General features: G+C 49.6%; 1 protein-coding gene across 3 annotated transcripts in view; it reads right to left on the minus strand.

Annotated features, from left to right (window-relative positions):
- Window positions 1-23861, minus strand: part of LOC134966223 (brain-specific angiogenesis inhibitor 1-associated protein 2-like) — a 388782-nt gene that overhangs the window by 117660 nt on the left and 247261 nt on the right. The window contains exon 1 of one of the 3 annotated variants that reach the window (XM_063942790.1): window positions 12187-12319. The exons of the other annotated variants lie outside the window; for them this stretch is intronic. The gene's annotated coding sequence lies outside the window, so the exon portion shown is untranslated. Of the gene's footprint in view, window positions 1-12186; window positions 12320-23861 lie in introns of those variants that run through there. 3 annotated transcript variants of the gene reach the window in all.

A 23861-nucleotide genomic window follows, 5' to 3' on the forward strand; every position in this document is an offset into this window, starting at 1 on the left:
AACAAAACCCTTTAGTTAAGCAATAACTATATACACGTACTGCAGAGAGTCCGCACTTGGGACGGGCTCCCAGCATCCACTACGGACTACGAGAAATAGAATTACCGGTGAGTAAATTCTTATTTTCTCTGACGTCCTAGTGGATGCTGGGTACTCCGTAAGGACCATGGGGATTATACCAAAGCTCCCAAACGGGCGGGAGAGTGCGGATGACTCTGCAGCACCGCATGAGCAAACTCAAGGTCCTCCTCAGCCAGGGTATCAAACTTGTATAATTTTGCAAACGTGTTTGACCCCGACCAGGTAGCAGCTCGGCAAGGTTGTAATGCCGAGACCCCTTGGGCAGGCGCCCAAGAAGAGCCCCCTTCCTCGTGGAATGGGCTTTTACTGATTTAGGATGCGGCAGTCCAGCCGCAGAATGTGCAAGTTGAATCGCGCCACAGATCCAGCGAGCAATAGTCTGCTTAGAAGCAGGAGCACCCAGCTTGTTGGGTGCATGCAGGATAACAGCGAGTCAGCATTTTTGACTCTAGCCGTCCTGGAAACATAATTTTTCAGGGCCCGGACTACATTCAGCAACTTGGAGGCCTCCAAGTCTCGAGTAGCCGCAGGCACCACAATAGGTTGGTTCAAATGAAACGCTGATACCACCTTAGGGAGAAATTGGGGACGAATCCTCAATTCTGCCCTGTCCCTATGGAAGATCAGATAAGGGCTTTCACATGACAAAGCTGCCAATTCAGACACACGCCTAGCCGAAGCCAAGGCCAAATATATATATGACCACGTTCCACGTGAGATACTTCACTCCACGTTCTGAAGTGGCTCAAAACAATGTGATTTTAGGAAAACCTACACTACGTTGAGATCCCAAGGTGCCACTGGAGGCACAAAAGGGGGCTAAATATGCAGCACTCCCTTAACAACGTCTGAACTTCAGGCAGCGTCTTTCCTAGCCTTTAACAGCGTAGGAATCACTTCCTCTGGAACGCCCTTTTCCGTTAGGATCCTGCGTTCAACCACCAAGCCTTCAAACGCAGCCGCGGTAAGTCTTGGAACAGACAGGGCCCCTGCAGTAACAGGTCCGTCTGAGACACAGAGGCCATGGGTCCTCCGAGATCATTTTTTGTAGTTCTGGGTACCAAGTTCTTCTTGGCCCATCCGGAACTACGAGTATAGTTCTTACTCCTCTCTTACTTACTATCCTCAGTACCTTGGGTATGAGAGGAAGAGGTGGGAACACATAAACCTACTGGTACACCCACGGTGTCACTAGTGCGTCCACAGCTATCGCCTGAGGGTCTCTTGACCTGGCGCAATACTTTTGTAGCTTTTTGTTGAGGCGGGACGCCATCATGTCCACCTGTGGCCGTTCCCAACAGTTCACAATCTGCGTGAAGACTTCTGGATGAAGTCCCCACTCTCCCGGGTGGAGGTCGTGCCTGCTGAGGAAGTCTGCTTCCTAGTTTTCCACACCCGGAATGAACACTGCTGACAGTGTTAGCACGTGATACTCCGCCCATCGGAGAATCCTTGTGGCTTCTGCCAACGCCATCCTGCTTCTTGTGCCGCCTTGTCGGTTTACATGGGCGACAGCCGTGGTGTTGTCTGACTGAATCAGCACCGGCTGGTTTTGAAGCAGGGGTTCTACTTGCCTTAGGGCATTGTAACTGGCCCTTAGGTCCAGAATATTTTTGTGTAGGGAAGTCTCCTGACTCGACCATTGTCCTTGGAAATTTCTTCCCTGAGTGACTGCTCCCCAACCTCGGAGGCTTGCATCCGCGCTCACCAGGACCCATTCCTGAATGCCGAATCTGCGGCCCTCGAAAAGATGAGCACTCCGCAGCCACCACAGCAAAGACACCCTGACCCCGGGGACAGGGTGATCAGCTGATGCATCTGAAGATGCGATCCTCACTTGTCTAACAGGTCCCACTGAAAGTTCCTTGCATGGAACCTGCCGAAGGGAATTGCTTCGTAAGAAGCTACCACCTTGTAGAACCCAGAGATCCACCTGTGAGCGAACCCACTGGTCGCTGAAGTTCCGGAGACGCGCCCCCACCGCACCTGGCTCCGTCTGTGGAGCCCCAGCGTCATGCGGTGGACTCAATAGAAGCAGGGGAGGATTTTTGTTCCTGGGAACTGGCTGTCTGATGCAGCTTTTTCCCTCTCCCCCTGCCTCTGGGCAGAAAGGAAGCACCTTTGATCCGCTTGCCTTTCTGAGGCCGAAAGGACTGTACCTGATAGTACGGTGCTTTCGTAGGTTGTGAGGGAGCCTGAGGTAAAAATGTCGATTTCCCAGCTGTTGCTGTGGATACGAGGTCCGAGAGACCATCCCCAAACAATTCCTCACCCTTATAAGGCAAAACCTCCATGTGCCTTTTAGAATCAGCATCACCTGTCCACTGCCGGGTCCCTAATACCCTCCTGGCAGAAATGGACATTGCATTAATTCTAGATGCCAGCCGGCAAATATCCCTCTGTGCATCCCTCATATATAAGACGACGTCTTTAATATGCTCTATGGTTAGCAAAATAGTATCCCTGTCGAGGGTATCAATATTATCTGACAGGGTATCAGACCACGCTGCAGCAGCACTACACATCCATGCTGAAGCAATTGCAGGTCTTAGTATAGTACCTGAGTGTGTATATACAGACTTCAGGATAGCCTCCTGCTTTCTATCAGCAGGCTCCTTCAAGGCGGCCGTATCCTGAGACGGCAGTGCCACCTTTTTTGACAAGCGTGTGAGCGCCTTATCCACCCTAGGAGATATCTCCCAACGTGACCTATCCTCTGGCGGGAAAGGGTACGCCATCAGTAATTTTTTTAGAAATTACCAGTTTCTTATCGGGGGAACCCCACGCTTCTTCACACACTTCATTCAACTCATCTGATGGGGGAAAAAACACTGGCTGCTTTTTCTCCCCAAACATAATACCCTTTTTAGTGGTACCTGGGTTAATGTCAGAAATGTGTAACACATTTTTCATTGCCGTAATCATGCAACGGATGCCCCTTGTGGATTGTGTATATGTCTCATCCTCGTCGACACTGGAGTCAGACTCCGTGTCGACATCTGTATCTGCCATCTGAGGTAGCGGGCGTTTGTGAGCCCCTGATTGTCTTTGAGACGCCCTGGGCAGGCACAGGCTATGAAGCCGGCTGTCCCACGGCTGTTACGTCATCCAGCCTTTTATGTAAGGAGTTGACACTGTCGGTTAATACCTTCCACATATCCATCCACTCTGGTGTCGACCCCGCAGGGGGTGACATCACATTTATCGGCACCTGCTCCGCCTCCACATAAGCCTCCTCATCAAACATGTCGACACAGCCGTACCGACACACCGCACGCACACAGGGAATGCTCTGACTGAGGACAGGACCCCACAAAGTCCTTTGGGGAGACAGAGAGAGAGTATGCCAGCACACACCACAGCGCTATATAATTTGGGATTTACACTATTACAGAAAGTGATTTTTCCCTATAGCTGCTTTACATGTATAATTTGCGCCTAAATTTAGTGCCCCCCCTCTCTTTTTAACCCTTTGAGCCTGGAAACTGCAGGGGAGAGCCTGGGGAGCTGTCTTCCAGCGGAACTGTGAAGAGAAAATGGCGCCAGTGTGCTGAGGGAGATAGCCCCGCCCCCTTCACGGCGGACTTCTCCCGCTCTTATATTAATATTATGGCAGGGGATTTTTACACATATATAGTTTTTTAGACTATATTATGTGTTTTTTTGCCATTTTTAAGGTAATCTAATTGCAGCCCAGGGCGCCCCCCCCAGCGCCCGGCACCCATCAGTGACCGGAGTATGTGGTGTGCATGGGGAGCAATGGCGCACAGCTGCAGTGCTGTGCGCTACCTTAATGAAGACCGGAGTCTTCAGCCGCGATTTTCTCCTCGGAATCTTCCGTCTTCTGGCTCTGCAAGGGGGACGGCGGCGCGGCTTCGGGACAGGACGACCGAGGCTGGGCCTGTGTTCGATCCCTCTGGAGCTAATGGTGTCCAGTAGCCTAGAAGCCCAAGCTAGCTGCAAGCAGGTAGGTTCGCTTCTCTCCCCTAAGTCCCTCGTAGCAGTGAGTCTGTTGCCAGCAGATCTCACTGAAAATAAAAAACCTAATAAATACTTTCTTTACTAGGAGCTCAGGAGAGCCCCTAGTGTGCAACCAGCTCGAGCCGGGCACAGATTCTAACTGAGGTCTGGAGGAGGGGCATAGAGGGAGGAGCCAGTGCACACCAGATAGTACCTAATCTTTCTTTTAGAGTGCCCAGTCTCCTGCGGAGCCCGTCTATTCCCCATGGTCCTTACGGAGTACCCAGCATCCACTAGGACGTCAGAGAAAAGGGGGACGCTGTCTGCCGTAATGTGTAAAAAGGGGTTCTACCTGGTGTAGTGGTGCTACTGTGCAGCGTAATTTGAATAATGGAGACTACTGTGCACCGTAGTATGAATTGGTATTATTTTGTGGCCATGCCCCTTCCCCATGAAGCCATACCCCTATTTTTTTTTCTGCGTGCCTGCGGCGCGCACTGCCCAAGTCTTGCATGGGGGGGGCGCCAATGCCGTTTCTTGCACACAGCGCTAAAATGCCTAGTTACAGCACTGGTGCGAACACATGTGTAGCAGAGATGTACAAACAGATTTTGTGCAGTCTCTGAGTAGCCCAGGACTTACTCAGCCGCTGCGGTCACTTCAGCCTGTTCCGGATCGGAATTGACGTCAGGAACCCTCCATGCAAACGCATGGACATGCCTGCATTTTTCCAACCACTCCCAGAAAACGGTCAGTTGACACCCACAAACGGCTTCTTCCTGTCAGTCTCCTTGTGATCGCCTGTGTGAATGGATTCTTCGCACAAACCAAACGCTGATCCGCTTTGTACCTGTGCGACACGCCTGCGCATTGTGGTGCATACGCATGCGCAGTTCTGACCTGATCGCAGCACTGCAAAAAATGTTAGCGAGCGATCAGGTCTGAATTACCCCCCATGTGCACTGCAGGTGGGGCACATAGAAAATGTGCAGAGAGAGTTAGATTTGGGTGGGTTAATTTGTTTCTCTGCAGGGTAAATACTGGCTGCTTTATTTTTACACTGCAATTTAGATTTCAGTTTGAACACACCTCACCCAAATCTAACTCTCTCTCTGCACATGTTATATCTGCCCCATCTCCAGCGCACATGGGGGGTCATTCCGACCTGTTTGCACGCAGCGGTTCTTCGCTGCGGTGCGAATGGGTCGGGACTGCGGCTGCGAGGCGCCCGCAATGTGCACACGCATCATTGCCAGGCGGCGACCGTCGCTGCCGTCTGCGCAGAAAGTGATCGCAGCTGCGATCGCAAGAAGACTGACAAGCAGGAGGCGTTCCGGGGCGTCAACTGACCGTTTTCAAGGCGTGGTGAGGTGAACGCAGGCGGATCCAGGCGTTTGGAGGGCGGATGTCTGACGTCAATGCCGGGACCTTCATCGCTGGATCCGACGCACAGGGTAAGTAGGTCTGACCCTGGTCTTGTTATGCAGGAAACTTTTTTAGCATAGCAGGGCTGCACAAGCGAACGCAGCCCTGCTATGCTAAAATACACTCCCCCATAGGTCGCGTCAAGTTGATCGCACGAGCAGCAAAAAGTTGCGACATGCGATCAACTCGGAATGACCACCCTGGTTTTGCCCATTAGAGAAAGATTTTGCTTTTGCAATCAACCCTGAATTAGGCTGTCGCAGAACTGAACAAAATCTCAATCCTTGGTTTTGCTGAGATTTATTCCTTGTTCTAGTTCTATTATTATAGATTTCAAAAACAGATTTGTCAGTGTTTTACCCTGTCTTATTTAGTTTTAACTGCTTTTGGTTCAATTTGCTGTGGTTATGCATCACCAAAACCAGATAAGATAAGAAATAAGAACAAATGTTATAGATTACATGCGCACTGCAGCTGATCCACCAGAAGTGTCACCTATTTTTTATATTATTGGCTTTCCATATTATTGGCTTTTATATTATTTGCTTTACATTTGAGCCAATATCAATCAAGTAACAAAGATTTTCTTTGTAAAGCACTATTAGTGGATCTTACTAAGGGGGTAATTCCAAGTTGATCGCAGCAGGACTTTTGTTAGCAATTGGGAAAACCAGGGCCCCCATTCCGAGTTGTTCGCTCGCTAGCTGCTTTTAGCAGCATTGCACACGCTAAGCCGCCGCCCTCTGGTAGTGTATCTTAGCATAGCAGAATTGCGAACGAAAGATTTGCATAATTGCGAATAGAAATTTCTGTGCAGTTTCTGAGTAGCTCGGGACTTACTCTGCCACTGCGATCAGTTCAGTCAGTTTCGTTCCTGATTTGACGTCACAAACACACCCAGCGTTCGCCCAGACACTCCCCCGTTTCTCCAGCCACTCCCGCGTTTTCCCCAGAAACGGCAGCGTTTTTCCGCACACACCCATAAAATGGCCAGTTTCCGCCCAGAAACACCCACTTCCTGTCAATCACACTCCGATCACCAGAACGATAAAAAATTCTCGTTATGCCGTGAGTAAAATACCTAACTTTTGAGTAAAATAACTACCCGCATGTGCTCTGCAAACCTTGCGCATGCGCAGTAAGCGACTAATCGCAATATAGCGAAACTCGGCAACGAGCGAACAACTCGGAATGAGGGCCCATGTGCACTGCAGGGGAGGCAGATATAACATGTGCAGAGAGAGTTAGATTTGGGTGGGGTGAGTTCAATCTGCAATCTAAATTGCAGTGTAAAAATAAAGCAGCCAGTATTTACCCTGCACAGAAATAAAATCACCCACCCAAATCTAACTCTTTCTGCACATGTTATATCTGCCTCCCCTGCAGTGCACATGGTTTTGCCCAATTGCTATAAAAAATCCTGCTGCGATCAACTTGGAATTACCCCCTAAGTAGGGAGGCCAATCCCGGGATCGGAATCGGCGGGATCCCGGGATTTGGGCCCCAAAATGCCGGGATTTGAATCCCGGGATAGGAGCCTCCAATCCCGGGATTAGGGTGCGCATGCGCAGTTTTGCCGGGCTATGCGGCCCGGCTGTCAGCGAGGTATTACTTACATCTCGGGCAGCCATGAATAGACAATGACCGCGATGGCGGCATTTCAAATGTAGCGCCGGCCGCCAGCCAATCGAAGCTGGCGAACCGGCAGCCAATCAGGACAGCAGTAGCGGCTCCTGATTGGCTGCCGGACTGCCAGTTCTGACTGGCTGGCAGCCGGCGCTACATTTGAAATGCCGCGGCGTGGTCACTGTGTGTCCATGGTTACTGCTCGCCTAATAGTAAGAAGTCAGCGTGAGATGAGACCGGCAACTGCCCAGCCAGCCGCAGAACTGAGCAGATTTAAGGGACCAGTGGGTGACGTCATCGACAACTGCCGATCGCGGCTAGATGCACCCAAGGACACCGCACTAATGGAAAGCGGAGGAAAAGGTACCAGTTAGGGTAAGATAGGGACATGTAACCTGTCCCATTATCAAACTCCAGCACACCAGTTTTACTTATCACACTAAAAGGGCTGTAAAGTAAACATTTTATTTTCACAGATGCCACTGACATTATTATTATTATTATTATTTATTTTTAATACTATTTCTTTAGTTCCTTTTTTACTTTTTCACTGGCGCCCATAACAATTGTTACACACCTTAGTATGACAGGAAAGGCTCTGCCTCACCCCACCGCACGTCATTGCACCTAATAGTAATACTAATAGTAATAATAGTAATAGCTACCTACTACACCCTCCCTCACTGCTCCCTACATCCTCCCTGCTCCCTATACCCACCCTCCCTTCCTACTCCTTATATCCATTCTTCTGTGCTGCTCCCTACATCCTCCCTACACCCACCCTCCCTTCCTACTCCTTATATCCATTCTTCTGTGCTGCTCCCTAAATCCTCCCTACACCCACCCTCCCTTCCTACTCCTTACATCCATTCTTCTGTGCTGCTCCCTACACCCACGCTCCCTTCCTACTCCTTACATCCATTCTTCTGTGCTGCTCCCTACATCCTCCCTACACCCACCCTCCCTTCCTACTCCTTACATCCATTCTTCTGTGCTGCTCCCTACATCCTCCCTACACCCACCCTCCCTTCCTACTCCTTACATCCATTCTTCTGTGCTGCTCCCTACATCCTCCCTACACCCACCCTCCCTTCCTACTCCTTACATCCATTCTTCTGTGCTGCTCCCTACATCCTCCCTACACCCACCCTCCCTTGCTGCCCTCCAAATCCACTCTCCCTGCTCCTTACACTGATCCCTACTACAATCCCGGGATCCCGGGAATCCCGGGATTGAGCATTTTTCAATCCCGAATCCTGGGATTGAAAAAATGGCCCGGGACTGGCCTCCCTACCCCTAAGTTCATCACACAGCAAAGGGCCATACACACAGAGAGATCCCTCCTAGAGATGTGTGCTGAGCGTTATAGCACAGAATGCTCAGCACACATCTCCCTCGCTCCTACATACAGCGCGATATGTGCTAAGCGAGGGGGAGGTGGGAGCATACTTACCTACTCTCCCGGAAGCTGCGGGAGGCTCCCGTTTTTTGGGGTAGCCCCCCGCACCCCCGGAAGAGTGGGCAGGTCTCCCGCATCCTGCTCGCACCCTAGTGATGCGAGCAGGATGGAGAGATAACGCGGGTCCGTCGGGTGGAGAAGGGGTTAAAATGACGCAAATCGCTTCATTTTAGCCCCGCCCCCTTCCCGCGGACCCGCGAATCGCGGCATTTCCCGATGCGGGGGGCGGGGCTTAGTGATGTCACAGTCCGGTCCCGCCCCCCGAAGACACTGCAGCGTCTCCTCTCCGGGCTTCTCCCGGAGAGGAGAAAGAAAATGTAGGTAAGTATGGGTGGGAGGGAGGACAGGGACGCTTGCTTCACACAGAGGTGAAGTGAGCGATCTAACTAGATTTGGCATACAATTCTCCCACTTAGATTGTCATAATTGACTGCAAACTAGCTTTGTACACTGCTTCTAAATATAGATTACGATACTATTCAAAACACCTACAGTACAGGTATGTGTCATATAAGCAGCACTGCTGCAAAACTGAGACAAGCCAGCAACTAATACATTTACTAAGTCAAACAACAGAAATTAAGTGGATATACACAGAGGCGTCGGAACTGGGGGGGCAAGGGGGCAGCTCGCCCCCCCCCAAACATAGAGAGGCGCCGATCAGGATAGAGGAGGAGCGGAGGAGCGATGTGCGGTCAGGTGAAAGACCGCACATTACATCCTCCGCTCCGTGTAGTGAACATCCCGCGCCCAGTGCGGACCCCTCCCCCGTCATTTTCAGGCATTTTTTTGTTTGTTATAGCTGCCGCTGCGCTGCTAGTCACACAGCAGCAGCATCCCTGCAGCCAGAGGAGCTCCGCCTCCTTGAGTTCTGCTCTGCGAGGTGCGAGCATCCCGGCCGTCAGCTTGAGGGAGGAGGGGATCTCTCCGCGCGCGATGGATGCAGCCGATCCGATGGCGGATCTACTGAGCCTGGAGCCGGACAGGTGAGCGGGAACGGAGAGGGTGAGGAGGCTGGCTGTGGACTGTGCGGCTGGAGGCATCGCCGGGGACAGCGTGGGGGAGAGAGGGAAGAGACGGCTGGAGGCATCATCCCCTGTGACAGCGGGGGAGGGGGAGGAAGCTGCCTTAGACGCCGCTGGAAGCATCCCCTGTGACTAGGGGTAGAGGGGGCTGGCTGTGCCACTGGAGGCATCCTCTGTGCTCTGTGAAAGGGGGGGTGGGGGAGGAGGCTGTCAGTGCTGCTGGGAGGCATCCCCTGCCCCTGTCACCGTGCAGTGTGTGTGGGGGGGGGGGGGGGGTTAGGAGGCTGGCTGTGCCCTATCATTCACTATCCCCCTGTCACCCTCACCATGTCACCCACTATCCACCTGTCACCCTCACTATGTCACCCACTATCCACCTGTCACCCTCACTATGTCACCCACTATCCACCTGTCACCCTCACCATGTCACCCACTATCGCCCTGTCACCCTCACCATGTCACCCACTATCCCCCCGTCACCCTCACCATGTCACCCACTATCCCCCCGTCACCCTCACCATGTCACCCACTATCCCCCGTCACCCTCACCATGTCACCCACTATCCACCTCTCACCATCACCATGTCACCCACTATTCCCGTCACCCTCACCATGTCCCCCACTATCCCCCGTAACCCTCATGTCACCCACTATCCCCGTCACCCTCATTTCACCCGCTATCCCCGTCACCCTCACCATGTCACCCACTATCCCCCCGTCACCCTCACCATGTCACCCACTATCCCCCGTCACCCTCATGTCACCCACTATCCCCGTCACCCTCACCATGTCACCCACTATCCCCGTCACCCTCACCATGTCACCCACTATCCCCCCATCACCCTCACCATGTCACCGACTATCCCCCTGTCACCCTCACCATGTCACCTACTATCCACCTCTCACCCTCAACATGTCACCCACTATCCACCTGTCACCCTCACCATGTCACCCACTATCCCCCTGTCACCCTCACCATGTCACCCACTATCCCCCTGTCACCCACTATCCACCTGCCACCCTCACTATGTCACCCACTATCCACCTGTCACCCACACCATGTCACCCACTATCCACCTGTCACCCTCACCATGTCACCCACTATCCCCCTGTCACCCTCACCATGTCACCCATTATCTCCCTGTAGCTCTCTCTCCCTGTCACCCTCTCTACCTTTCACCCAGTGTCTCCATCACCTAGTATCTCCCTGTCTCCCTCACCGTCACCCACTATTTTTCTGTCACCCAATGTCTTTTTGTAAGCCACTATTTCCCTGACACTATCTATCTCCCTGTCACACCTCCTTGCTGAGAAATGCCTCATGAAAAGCAGCTCCCCCCTCTCTGCCTCCTTACTGAGGGAGCCGCACAGTTCTGCCTGTTGCTGCCGCTGCTGCCAGAGCCTGTCTCACTTACCACAGGCAGAGCAGCAGTGGCGATGGCGGCATGAAGAGATGTGCCGCTCACCCGCCCAGGAAGACCACACTATCTCAGGCAGCTCCCGAGCTCCGCCTCCCCAGTGGGCTGCTCTGAATCAAAGTGATAGCCGTAGCACACAGACAGAATCCCATGTGTGACAGGCTGCTGCCTCTTCCTAAAGAAAAGAGGAGGCGCTACTTACATTCCAAATATATGGTAATCAGCAGTCGGGGGGGGGGGGGGGGGGGGGGGTAGTGGCTCTCCGTATGTTATAATCTGTATGTGAATGTTTAATCCACACTTGGATTTAGAGTATTTCATTTGTTCTAATAAAGCTATTTTTATATGCCCCTTCCTTCACTCCCTGTAAGTCCATCCTCGGTGCCCCTGCCCTTACCCTCCCTGTAACTCCCCCCTCAGTGCCCCTGCCTTGACCCTCCCTTTAACACCCCATCAGCACCCATGCCCTCACCCTCCCTGTAACTCCCCGTCAGCATCCCTGCCCTCACCCTCCATGTTGCTCCCCCCTCAGTGTGCACTCATCCTCCTTCTAACTCCCCCCTCAGCATCCCAACTCTCACCCTCCCTGTAACTCTCCCCTCAGCGTCCCAGTCCTCATCCTTCCTGTAACTCGACCCTCAGTGCTCCTCATGCTCCTTCGAACTCCCTGTCAGCACCCATGCCCTCACCCTCCCTGTAACTCCCCGTCTGTGTCCCTGCCCTCACCCGCCATGTAACTACCCATCAGTGTCCCTGCCTCGACCGCCATGTAACGCCCCGTCAGCATCTCTGCCCTCACCTCCCTGTAACTCCCCCCTCAGTGCTCCTCACGCTCCTTCTAACTCCCTGTCAGCGCCCATGCCCTCACCCTCCCTGTAACTCCCCGTCTATGTCCTTGCCTTCACCCTCCCTGTAACTCCCATGGCCACTACTATCAGTCACCATGACGCCAGCACTGCACTGGTCACTGCTAGTGCTTGACCTACTCTCCCTGCTACATGGGGCACATGGTGGGAAACTAGAGTGGCATGGGAGAGCTGAGCTGCTTATTTTGCTGTTCTGTGTTCAAATAGTCGCCACCTCCAGGGGTAGTGTATATTTGCCGTGCAAGAGTTCGACTGCATGTGTACGCCGAGCTGCTAAAATCCACTAAAATCCACTTTGTGCAGTCTCTGCGCAGCCTACGACTTACTCCTATAGTGCGATCACATCAGGCTGATCGGGCCGGAGCTGACACCAGACACCCTCCCTGAAAACGCTTGGGCACACCTGCGGTTTTCCGGACACTCCCAGTAAACGGTCAGTTTCCACCCACAAACTGCCACTTCCTGTCAATCACCTTGCAAACGCCCGTGCCAACGGATTTTTCGCATCATCCCCTCGATGACCAGCGACACCCTTTGTTGCTGTCCAACGCCACTGCGCCGTTGATACCTGATTGCCCACTGTGTGAAAACATACAGCAGCGATCAGATCTGAATGACCCCCTTAGTGTGGATCTGGCCTTCTCAGTGTATTTCAGGTGGATCTGTCCTTTAGCGATTTAGCAATTTAGGGGCGCCAAAATGAAACTATATCTTGCCCCCCCCCAACCTAAAAACGTTCTGACGCCCCTGGATATACAGTAGGTAGACAGTATGCTATTAGGAATTAGACTGGCAAATATCAAGATACAGGAACATATCAAGAGGATGATCAGAAGGGAAGTTAAGTAATGGGAGAAATTGAAAATATGGTGGAGAGGAAGTATGGGAAAGGGGACTCACATAATTAGTAGTGATGAGCACCGGAAATTTTTCGGGTTTTGTGTTTTGGTTTTGGGTTCGGTTCCGCGGCCATGTTTTGGGTTAGAACGCGTTTTGGCAAAACCTCACCGAATTTTTTTTGTCGGATTCGGGTGTGTTTTGGATTCGGGTGTTTTTTTCAAAAAACCCTAAAAAACAGCTTAAATCATAGAATTTGGGGGTCATTTTGATCCCAAGGTATTATTAACCTCAATAACCATAATTTCCACTCATTTTCAGTCTATTCTGAACACCTCACACCTCACAATATTATTTCTAGTCCTAAAATTTGCACCGAGGTCGCTGGATGACTAAGCTCAGCGACCCTAGTGGCCGACACAAACACCTGGCCCATCTAGGAGTGGCACTGCAGTGTCACGCAGGATGGCCCTTCAAAAAACTACTCCCCAAACAGCACATGACGCAAAGAAGAAAAAAAAGAGGCGCAATGAGGTAGCTGTGTGAGTAAGCTAAGCGACCCTAGTGGCCGACACAAACACCTGGCCCATCTAGGAGTGTCACTGCAGTGTCACGCAGGATGGCCCTTCCAAAAAACACCCCCCAAACAGCACATGACGCAAAGAAAAAAAGAGGCGCAATGAGGTAGCTGTGTGACTAAGCTAAGCGACCCTAGTGGCCGACACAAACACCTGGCCCATCTAGGAGTGGCACTGCAGTGTCACGCAGGATGGCCCTTCAAAAAACTACTCCCCAAACAGCACATGACGCAAAGAAGAAAAAAAAGATGCGCAATGAGGTAGCTGTGTGACTAAGATAAGCGACCCTAGTGGCCGACACAAACACCTGGCCCATCTAGGAGTGGCACTGCAGTGTCAGACAGGATGGCCCTTCCAAAAAACACCCCCCAAACAGCACATGACGCAAAGAAAAAAAGAGGCGCAATGAGGTAGCTGTGTGACTAAGATAAGCGACCCAAGTGGCCGACACAAACACCTGGCCCATCTAGGAGTGGCACTGCAGTGTCACGCAGGATGGCCCTTCCAAAAAACATCCCCCAAACAGCACATGACGCAAAGAAAAAAAGAGGCGCAATGAGGTAGCTGTGTGACTAAGATAAGCGACCCAAGTGGCCGACACAAACACCTGGCCCATCTAGGAGTGGCACTGCAGTGTCACGCAGGATGGCCCTTCCAAAAACTACTCCCCAAACAGCACATGACGCAAAGAAAAATGAAAGAAAAAAGAGGTGCAAGATGGAATTGTCCTTGGGCCCTCCCACCCACCCTTATGTTGTATAAACAGGACATGCACACTTTAACCAACCCATCATTTCAGTGACAGGGTCTGCCACACGACTGTGACTGAAATGACGGGTTGGTTTGGACCCCCACCAAAAAAGAAGCAATTAATCTCTCCTTGCACAAACTGGCTCTACAGAGGCAAGATGTCCACCTCATCATCATCCTCCGATATATCACCGTGTACATCCCCCTCCTCACAGATTATCAATTCGTCCCCACTGGAATCCACCATCTCAGCTCCCTGTGTACTTTGTGGAGGCAATTGCTGCTGGTGAATGTCTCCACGGAGGAATTGATTATAATTCATTTTAATGAACATCATCTTCTCCACATTTTCTGGATGTAACCTCGTACGCCGATTGCTGACAAGGTGAGCGGCGGCACTAAACACTCTTTCGGAGTACACACTTGTGGGAGGGCAACTTAGGTAGAATAAAGCCAGTTTGTGCAAGGGCCTCCAAATTGCCTCTTTTTCCTGCCAGTATAAGTACGGACTGTCTGACGTGCCTACTTGGATGCGGTCACTCATATAATCCTCCACCATTCTTTCAATGGGGAGAGAATCATATGCAGTGACAGTAGACGACATGTCCGTAATCGTTGTCAGGTCCTTCAGTCCGGACCAGATGTCAGCATCAGCAGTCGCTCCAGACTGCACTGCATCACCGCCAGCGGGTGGGCTCGGAATTCTGAGCCTTTTCCTCGCACCCCCAGTTGCGGGAGAATGTGAAGGAGGAGATGTTGACAGGTCGCGTTCCGCTTGACTTGACAATTTTGTCACCAGCAGTTCTTTGAACCCCAGCAGACTTGTGTCTGCCGGAAAGAGAAATCCAAGGTAGGTTTTAAATCTAGGATCGAGCACGGTGGCCAAAATGTAGTGCTCTGATTTCAACAGATTGACCACCCGTGAATCCTTGTTAAGCGAATTAAGGGCTCCATCCACAAGTCCCACATGCCTAGCGGAATCGCTCTGTGTTAGCTCCTCCTTCAATGTCTCCAGCTTCTTCTGCAAAAGCCTGATGAGGGGAATGACCTGACTCAGGCTGGCAGTGTCTGAACTGACTTCACGTGTAGCAAGTTCAAAAGGTTGCAGAACCTTGCACAACGTTGAAATCATTCTCCACTGCGCTTGAGACAGGTGCATTCCACCTCCTATATCATGCTCAGTTGTATAGGCTTGAATGGCCTTTTGCTGCTCCTCCAACCTCTGAAGCATATAGAGGGTTGAATTCCACCTCGTTACCACTTCTTGCTTCAGATGATGGCAGGGCAGGTTCAGGCGTTTTTGGTGGTGCTCCAGTCTTCTGTACGTGGTGCCTGTACGCCGAAAGTGTCCCGCAATTCTTCTGGCCACCGACAGCATCTCTTGCACGCCCCTCTCGTTTTTTAAATAATTCTGCACCACCAAATTCAAGGTATGTGCAAAACATGGGACGTGCTGGAATTTGCCCAGATTTAATGCACACACAATATTGCTGGCGTTGTCCGATGCCACAAATCCACAGGAGAGTCCAATTGGGGTAAGCCATTCCGCGATGATCTTCCTCAGTTGCCGTAAGAGGTTTTCAGCTGTGTGCGTATTCTGGAAAGCGGTGATACAAAGCGTAGCCTGCCTAGGAAAGAGTTGGCGTTTGCGAGATGCTGCTACTGGTGCCGCCGCTGCTGTTCTTGCGGCGGGAGTCCATACATCTACCCAGTGGGCTGTCACAGTCATATAGTCCTGAGCCTGCCCTGCTCCACTTGTCCACATGTCCGTGGTTAAGTGGACATTGGGTACAACTGCATTTTTTAGGACACTGGTGAGTCTTTTTCTGAGGTGTGTGTACATTTTCGGTATCGCCTGCCTAGAGAAATGGAACCTAGATGGTATTTGGTACCGGGGACACAGTACCTCCAACAAGTCTCTAGTTGGCTCTGCAGTAATGATGGATACCGGAACCACGTTTCTCACCGCCCAGGATGCCAAGGCCTCAGTTATCCGCTTTGCAGCAGGATGACTGCTGTGATATTTCATCTTCCTCGCAAAGGACTGTTGGACAGTCAATTGCTTGGTGGAAGTAGTAAAAGTGGTCTTACGACTTCCCCTCTGGGATGACCATCGACTCCCAGCAGCAACAACAGCAGCGCCAGCAGCAGTAGGCGTTTCACGCAAGGATGCATCGGAGGAATCCCAGGCAGGAGAGGACTCGTCAGAATTGCCAGTGACATGGCCTGCAGGACTATTGGCATTCCTGGGGAAGGAGGAAATTGACACTGAGGGAGTTGGTGGGGTGGTTTGCGTGAGCTTGGTTACAAGAGGAAGGGATTTACTGGTCAGTGGACTGCTTCCGCTGTCGCCCAAAGTTTTTGAACTTGTCACTGACTTATGATGAATGCGCTGCAGGTGACGTATAAGGGAGGATGTTCCGAGGTGGTTAACGTCCTTACCCCTACTTATTACAGCTTGACAAAGGCAACACACGGCTTGACAAATGTTGTCCGCATTTCTGTTGAAATACTTCCACACCGAAGAGCTGATTTTTTTGGTATTTTCACCAGGCATGTCAATGGCCCTATTCCTCCCACGGACAACAGGTGTCTCCCCGGGTGCCTGACTTAAACAAACCACCTCACCATCAGAATCCTCCTGGTCAATTTCCTCCCCAGCGCCAGCAACACCCATATCCTCCTCATCCTGGTGTACTTCAACACTGACATCTTCAATCTGACTATCAGGAACTGGACTGCGGGTGCTCCTTCCAGCACTTGCAGGGGGCGTGCAAATGGTGGAAGGTGCATGCTCTTCACGTCCAGTGTTGGGAAGGTCAGGCATCGCAAACGACACAATTGGACTCTCCTTGTGGATTTGTGATTTCGAAGTACGCACAGTTCTTTGCTGTGCTTTTGCCAGCTTGAGTCTTTTCATTTTTCTAGCGAGAGGCTGAGTGCTTCCATCCTCATGTGAAGCTGAACCACTAGCCATGAACATAGGCCAGGGCCTCAGCCGTTCCTTGCCACTCCGTGTGGTAAATGGCATATTGGCAAGTTTACGCTTCTCCTCTGACAATTTTATTTTAGATTTTTGAGTCCTTTTTTTACTGATATTTGGTGTTTTGGATTTTACATGCTCTGTACTATGACATTGGGCATCGGCCTTGGCAGACGACGTTGATGGCATTTCATCGTCTCGGCCATGACTAGTGGCAGCAGCTTCAGCACGAGGTGGAAGTCGATCTTGATCTTTCCCTATTTTTGGAACCTCAACATTTTTGTTCTCCATATTTTAATAGGCACAACTAAAAGGCACCTCAGGTAAACAATGGAGATGGATGGATACTAGTATACTTATGGATGGACGAGCGACTGCCGACACAGAGGTAGCTACAGCCGTGGACTACCGTACTGCGTCTGCTGCTAATATAGACTGGATGATAATGATATAAAAAATATATATATATATCACTACTGCAGCCGGACAGGTATATATTATATAATGACGGACCTGCTGGACACTGTCAGCACTGCAGACTCCTAAAGTAAGCTACTAGTATCAAGAAGATAGAAAAAAAAAAAAACACCACAGGTAGGTGGTATACAATTATGGATGGACGAGCGACTGCCGACACAGAGGTAGCTACAGCCGTGGACTACCGTACTGCGTCTGCTGCTAATATAGACTGGATGATAATGATATAAAAAATATATATATATCACTACTGCAGCCGGACAGGTATATATTATATAATGACGGACCTGCTGGACACTGTCAGCACTGCAGACTCCTAAAGTAAGCTACTAGTATCAAGAAGATAGAAAAAAAAAACACCATAGGTAGGTGGTATACAATTATGGATGGACGAGCGACTGCCGACACAGAGGTAGCTACAGCCGTGGACTACAGTACTGCGTCTGCTGCTAATATAGACTGGATGATAATGATATAAAAAATATATATATATCACTACTGCAGCCGGACAGGTATATATTATATAATGACGGACCTGCTGGACACTGTCAGCACTGCAGACTCCTAAAGTAAGCTACTAGTATCAAGAAGATAGAAAAAAAAAACACACCACAGGTAGGTGGTATACAATTATGGATGGACGAGCGACTGCCGACACAGAGGTAGCTACAGCCGTGGACTACCGTACTGCGTCTGCTGCTAATATAGACTGGATGATAATGATATAAAAAATATATATATATCACTACTGCAGCCGGACAGGTATATATTATATAATGACGGACCTGCTGGACACTGTCAGCTCTGCAGACTCCTAAAGTAAGCTACTAGTATCAAGAAGATAGAAAAAAAAAAAAACACAACAGGTAGGTGGTATACAATTATGGATGGACGAGCTACTGCCGACACAGAGGTAGCTACAGCCGTGGACTACCGTACTGCGTCTGCTGCTAATATAGACTGGATGATAATGATATAAAAAATATATATATATATCACTACTGCAGCCGGACAGGTATATATTATATAATGACGGACCTGCTGGACACTGTCAGCACTGCAGACTCCTAAAGTAAGCTACTAGTATCAAGAAGATAGAAAGAAAAAAAACACCACAGGTAGGTGGTATACAATTATGGATGGACGAGCGACTGCCGACACAGAGGTAGCTACAGCCGTGGACTACCGTACTGCGTCTGCTGCTAATATAGACTGGATGATAATGATATAAAAAATATATATATATCACTACTGCAGGACAGGTATATATTATATAATGACGGACCTGCTGGACACTGTCAGCAGAATGCGTTTATAGAATAAAAACACCACACGACGAGTGTTTAACTTTTTCAGGCAGACAATCACAATATACTGGTGGTCAGTGGTCACTGGTCAGTCACACTGGCAGTGGCACTCTGGCAGCAAAAGTGTGCACTGTTAATGTACTCCTGCTATAACTGCTCCCCAGTCTCCCCCACAATTAAGCTGTGTGAGCAGTGAGCACTCAGCACAGTCAGATATACATAGATGATGCAGCACACTGAGGCTGAGCACAGATATGGTATACTGTGTCACTGTGTATCGTTTTTTTTCAGGCAGAGAACGGATTATATTAAATAATAATAAAACTGCACTGGTGGTCACTGGTCAGTCACTAGTAAACTCTGCACTCTCTGAGTACTCCTAAGCTCCAGTAAATCAAGTGTCTCACTCTCACTCTCTATCTATTTCTATTCTAAACGGAGAGGACGCCAGCCACGTCCTCTCCCTATCAATCTCAATGCACGTGTGAAAATGGCGGCGACGCGCGGCTCCTTATATAGAATCCGAGTCTCGCGATAGAATCCGAGCCTCGCGAGAATCCGACAGCGGGATGATGACGTTCGGGCGCGCTCGGGTTAACCGAGCAAGGCGGGAAGATCCGAGTCTGCCTCGGACCCGTGTAAAAAGGCTGAAGTTCGGGGGGGTTCGGATTCCGAGGAACCGAACCCGCTCATCACTAATAATTAGGTTTAAATCTTATTGTAAATTTGGTCACTGCATATGACTTCAGAGCGGTAACAGCACCTGAAATATATTGGATTCTTTATATGGGGTAATTGTATTTGAGAATGTTTTTATCTGTTTAAATAATCAATCTTAAAATACAAGTTGGCTATGTATGCATGTAAACCCTGAAACATTAGCAAATTTCTATTTCATTTTTATAAATGTTTACCAGGGAGACGTTGAGAGCTACCTGTCATTTTCAAGTATATCCGGTGGAAGAAATAGGGCAGCAGGTTTACCACATTCCTGTAGGCAAACTGTTTATTGAATTTAAAACCCCTTAGTACTACTGTATGCTTCTGGAAGTGGAACTGAGAAGATGCATGCTGCGTGTCACACGAGTGAGAAGTCTGAAAAGATAACCGAGCAACTCATCTACACAATGGGGGTAATTCCGACTTGATCGTAGCTGTGCTAAATTTAGCACAGCTACGATCAGGAACACAGACATAATGGGGGACACCCAGCACAGGGCTAGCCCGCCCCGCATGTCAGTGCCGGCCCTCCCTTCCCGCAGAAGTGCAAAAGCATCGCCGATCTTTTGCACTTCAGGAGTAGTCCCTGGCCAGCGCAGCTTTTGTGTGCTGGCCGGGAGCTACTCGACGCTGCCCGGTTCGCAGCAGCTGCGGCCCATCCCACGCACAGTCCGGCCACGCCTGCATTGGCCGTACCACGCCCACAAAACGGCGGCCAAACGTTGCAGTGCCGCCCCCTCCTGCCCAGCGACCGCCTCTGCCTGATTGCTAGGCAACGACAGCCATTAGCTGTCAGCCATGCGCTGGCGCACTGCAGCACCGGCGCACTGCAGCGCCGGCGCATGCGCAGTTCTGACCTGATCGCTGCGCCGCGAAGAACTGCAGCGAGCGATCAGGTCAGGATGACCCCCAATGTTCGAAGACTTGATAAGGAAAGTGGACATTATACTGGACTCCAGTTATAACAAAACCAAATATGATTGCATGCAAAATGGTGGGTATTGTAGTTACACTGTAACCAAAAACAGCATAAGTACAGTGCATGTATTTTGCCAATATGAGCTTAAGATGAAGTACTAGAAACTGTATTCCCATCGGTACCATAACCTACACCGCCATCATAAACTACATCTGCATATATGACAAAGTGCAAATGCAATGACAGTTGTGTCATATTTTATATACAGTAGGTTTGTTTTCTACCTCCCTGCAATCTGACATCCTCTATTATCAGTGCTATTAGGATATGCATGTCACATGGTAAACAGAATTGGATAATTAAATATATTATTCATTACAAATGGAATATGCCCGTTAAGTGGTTGGCAGACAGTGTAGTGGTCTCATTTTAAAATGAAAAGCCACTGATCTCAATGTAACTACCCAGTTCTTATTAAAACTAGAGATGAGCGGGTTCGGTTTCTCTGAAACCGAACCCGCACGAACTTCATGTTTTTTTCACGGGTCCGAGCAGACTCGGATCCTCCCGCCTTGCTCGGTTAACCCGAGCGCGCCCGAACGTCATCATGACGCTGTCGGATTCTCACGAGACTCGGATTCTATATAAGGAGCCGCGCGTCGCCGCCATTTTCACACGTGCATTGAGATTGATAGGGAGAGGACGTGGCTGGCGTCCTCTCCATTAGAAATTAGATTAGAAGAGAGAGAGAGATTGTGCAGAGTCAGACAGAGTTTACCACAGTGACCAGTGCAGTTGTTGTTAGTTAACTTTTATTTATTTTAATATAATATATCCGTTCTCTGCTATATCCGTTCTCTGCCTGAAAAAAAACGATACACAGCAGCAGCCAGTCACACAGTGTGACTCAGTCTGTGTGCACTCAGCTCAGCCCAGTGTGCTGCACATCAATGTATAAAAGGCAAAGCTTATAATAATTGTGGGGGAGACTGGGGAGCACTGCAGGTTGTTATAGCAGGAGCCCCCAGGAGTACATAATATTATATTAATTTAAAATTAAACAGTGCACACTTTTGCTGCAGGAGTGCCACTGCCAGTGTGACTAGTGGTGACCAGTGCCTGACCACCAGTATAGTAGTATATTGTTGTATGTATTGTATACTATCTCTTTATCAACCAGTCTATATTAGCAGCAGACACAGTACAGTGCGGTAGTTCACGGCTGTGGCTACCTCTGTGTCGGCAGTCGGAACTCGGCAGGCAGTCCGTCCATCCATAATTGTATTACAATATATACCACCTAACCGTGGTATTTTTTTTTCTTTCTTTATACCGTCGTCATAGTGTCATACTAGTTGTTACGAGTATACTACTATCTCTTTATCAACCAGTGTACAGTGCGGTAGTTCACGGCTGTGGCTACCTCTGTGTCGGCAGTCGGCAGGCAGTCCGTCCATCCATAATTGTATTATTATTATAATATATACCACCTAACCGTGGTTTTTTTTTCATTCTTTATACCGTCGTCATAGTGTCATACTAGTTGTTACGAGTATACTACTATCTCTTTATCAACCAGTGTACAGTGCGGTAGTTCACGGCTGTGGCTACCTCTGTGTCGGCAGTCGGCAGGCAGTCCGTCCATCCATAATTGTATTATTATTATAATATATACCACCTAACCGTGGTTTTTTTTTCATTCTTTATACCGTCGTCATAGTGTCATACTAGTTGTTACGAGTATACTACTATCTCTTTATCAACCAGTGTACAGTGCGGTAGTTCACGGCTGTGGCTACCTCTGTGTCGGCAGTCGGCAGGCAGTCCGTCCATCCATAATTGTATTATTATTATAATATATACCACCTAACCGTGGTTTTTTTTTCATTCTTTATACCGTCGTCATAGTGTCATACTAGTTGTTACGAGTATACTACTATCTCTTTATCAACCAGTGTACAGTGCGGTAGTTCACGGCTGTGGCTACCTCTGTGTCGGCAGTCGGCAGGCAGTCCGTCCATCCATAATTGTATTATTATTATAATATATACCACCTAACCGTGGTTTTTTTTTCATTCTTTATACCGTCGTCATAGTGTCATACTAGTTGTTACGAGTATACTACTATCTCTTTATCAACCAGTGTACAGTGCGGTAGTTCACGGCTGTGGCTACCTCTGTGTCGGCAGTCGGCAGGCAGTCCGTCCATCCATAATTGTATTATTATTATAATATATACCACCTAACCGTGGTTTTTTTATACCACCTAACCGTGGCAGTCCGTCCATAATTGTATACTAGTATCCAATCCATCCATCTCCATTGTTTACCTGAGGTGCCTTTTAGTTCTGCCTATAAAATATGGAGAACAAAAAAGTTGAGGTTCCAAAATTAGGGAAAGATCAAGATCCACTTCCACCTCGTGCTGAAGCTGCTGCCACTAGTCATGGCCGAGACGATGAAATGCCAGCAACGTCGTCTGCCAAGGCCGATGCCCAATGTCATAGTACAGAGCATGTCAAATCCAAAACACCAAATATCAGAAAAAAAAGGACTCCAAAACCTAAAATAAAATTGTCGGAGGAGAAGCGTAAACTTGCCAATATGCCATTTACCACACGGAGTGGCAAGGAACGGCTGAGGCCCTGGCCTATGTTCATGGCTAGTGGTTCAGCTTCACATGAGGATGGAAGCACTCAGCCTCTCGCTAGAAAACTGAAAAGACTCAAGCTGGCAAAAGCACCGCAAAGAACTGTGCGTTCTTTGAAATCCCAAATCCACAAGGAGAGTCCAATTGTGTCGTTTGCGATGCCTGACCTTCCCAACACTGGACGTGAAGAGCATGCGCCTTCCACTATTTGCATGCCCCCTGCAAGTGCTGGAAGGAGCACCCGCAGTCCAGTTCCTGATAGTCAGATTGAAGATGTCAGTGTTGAAGTACACCAGGATGAGGAGGATATGGGTGTTGCTGGCGCTGGGGAGGAAATTGACCAGGAGGATTCTGATGGTGAGGTGGTTTGTTTAAGTCAGGCACCCGGGGAGACACCTGTTGTCCGTGGGAGGAATATGGCCGTTGACATGCCAGGTGAAAATACCAAAAAAATCAGCTCTTCGGTGTGGAGGTATTTCACCAGAAATGCGGACAACAGGTGTCAAGCCGTGTGTTCCCTTTGTCAAGCTGTAATAAGTAGGGGTAAGGACGTTAACCACCTCGGAACATCCTCCCTTATACGTCACCTGCAGCGCATTCATAATAAGTCAGTGACAAGTTCAAAAACTTTGGGTGACAGCGGAAGCAGTCCACTGACCAGTAAATCCCTTCCTCTTGTAACCAAGCTCACGCAAACCACCCCACCAACTCCCTCAGTGTCAATTTCCTCCTTCCCCAGGAATGCCAATAGTCCTGCAGGCCATGTCACTGGCAAGTCTG

The sequence above is a fragment of the Pseudophryne corroboree genome, chromosome 10, assembly GCF_028390025.1.
Source record: "Pseudophryne corroboree isolate aPseCor3 chromosome 10, aPseCor3.hap2, whole genome shotgun sequence".
Lineage (NCBI taxonomy): Eukaryota > Metazoa > Chordata > Amphibia > Anura > Myobatrachidae > Pseudophryne > Pseudophryne corroboree.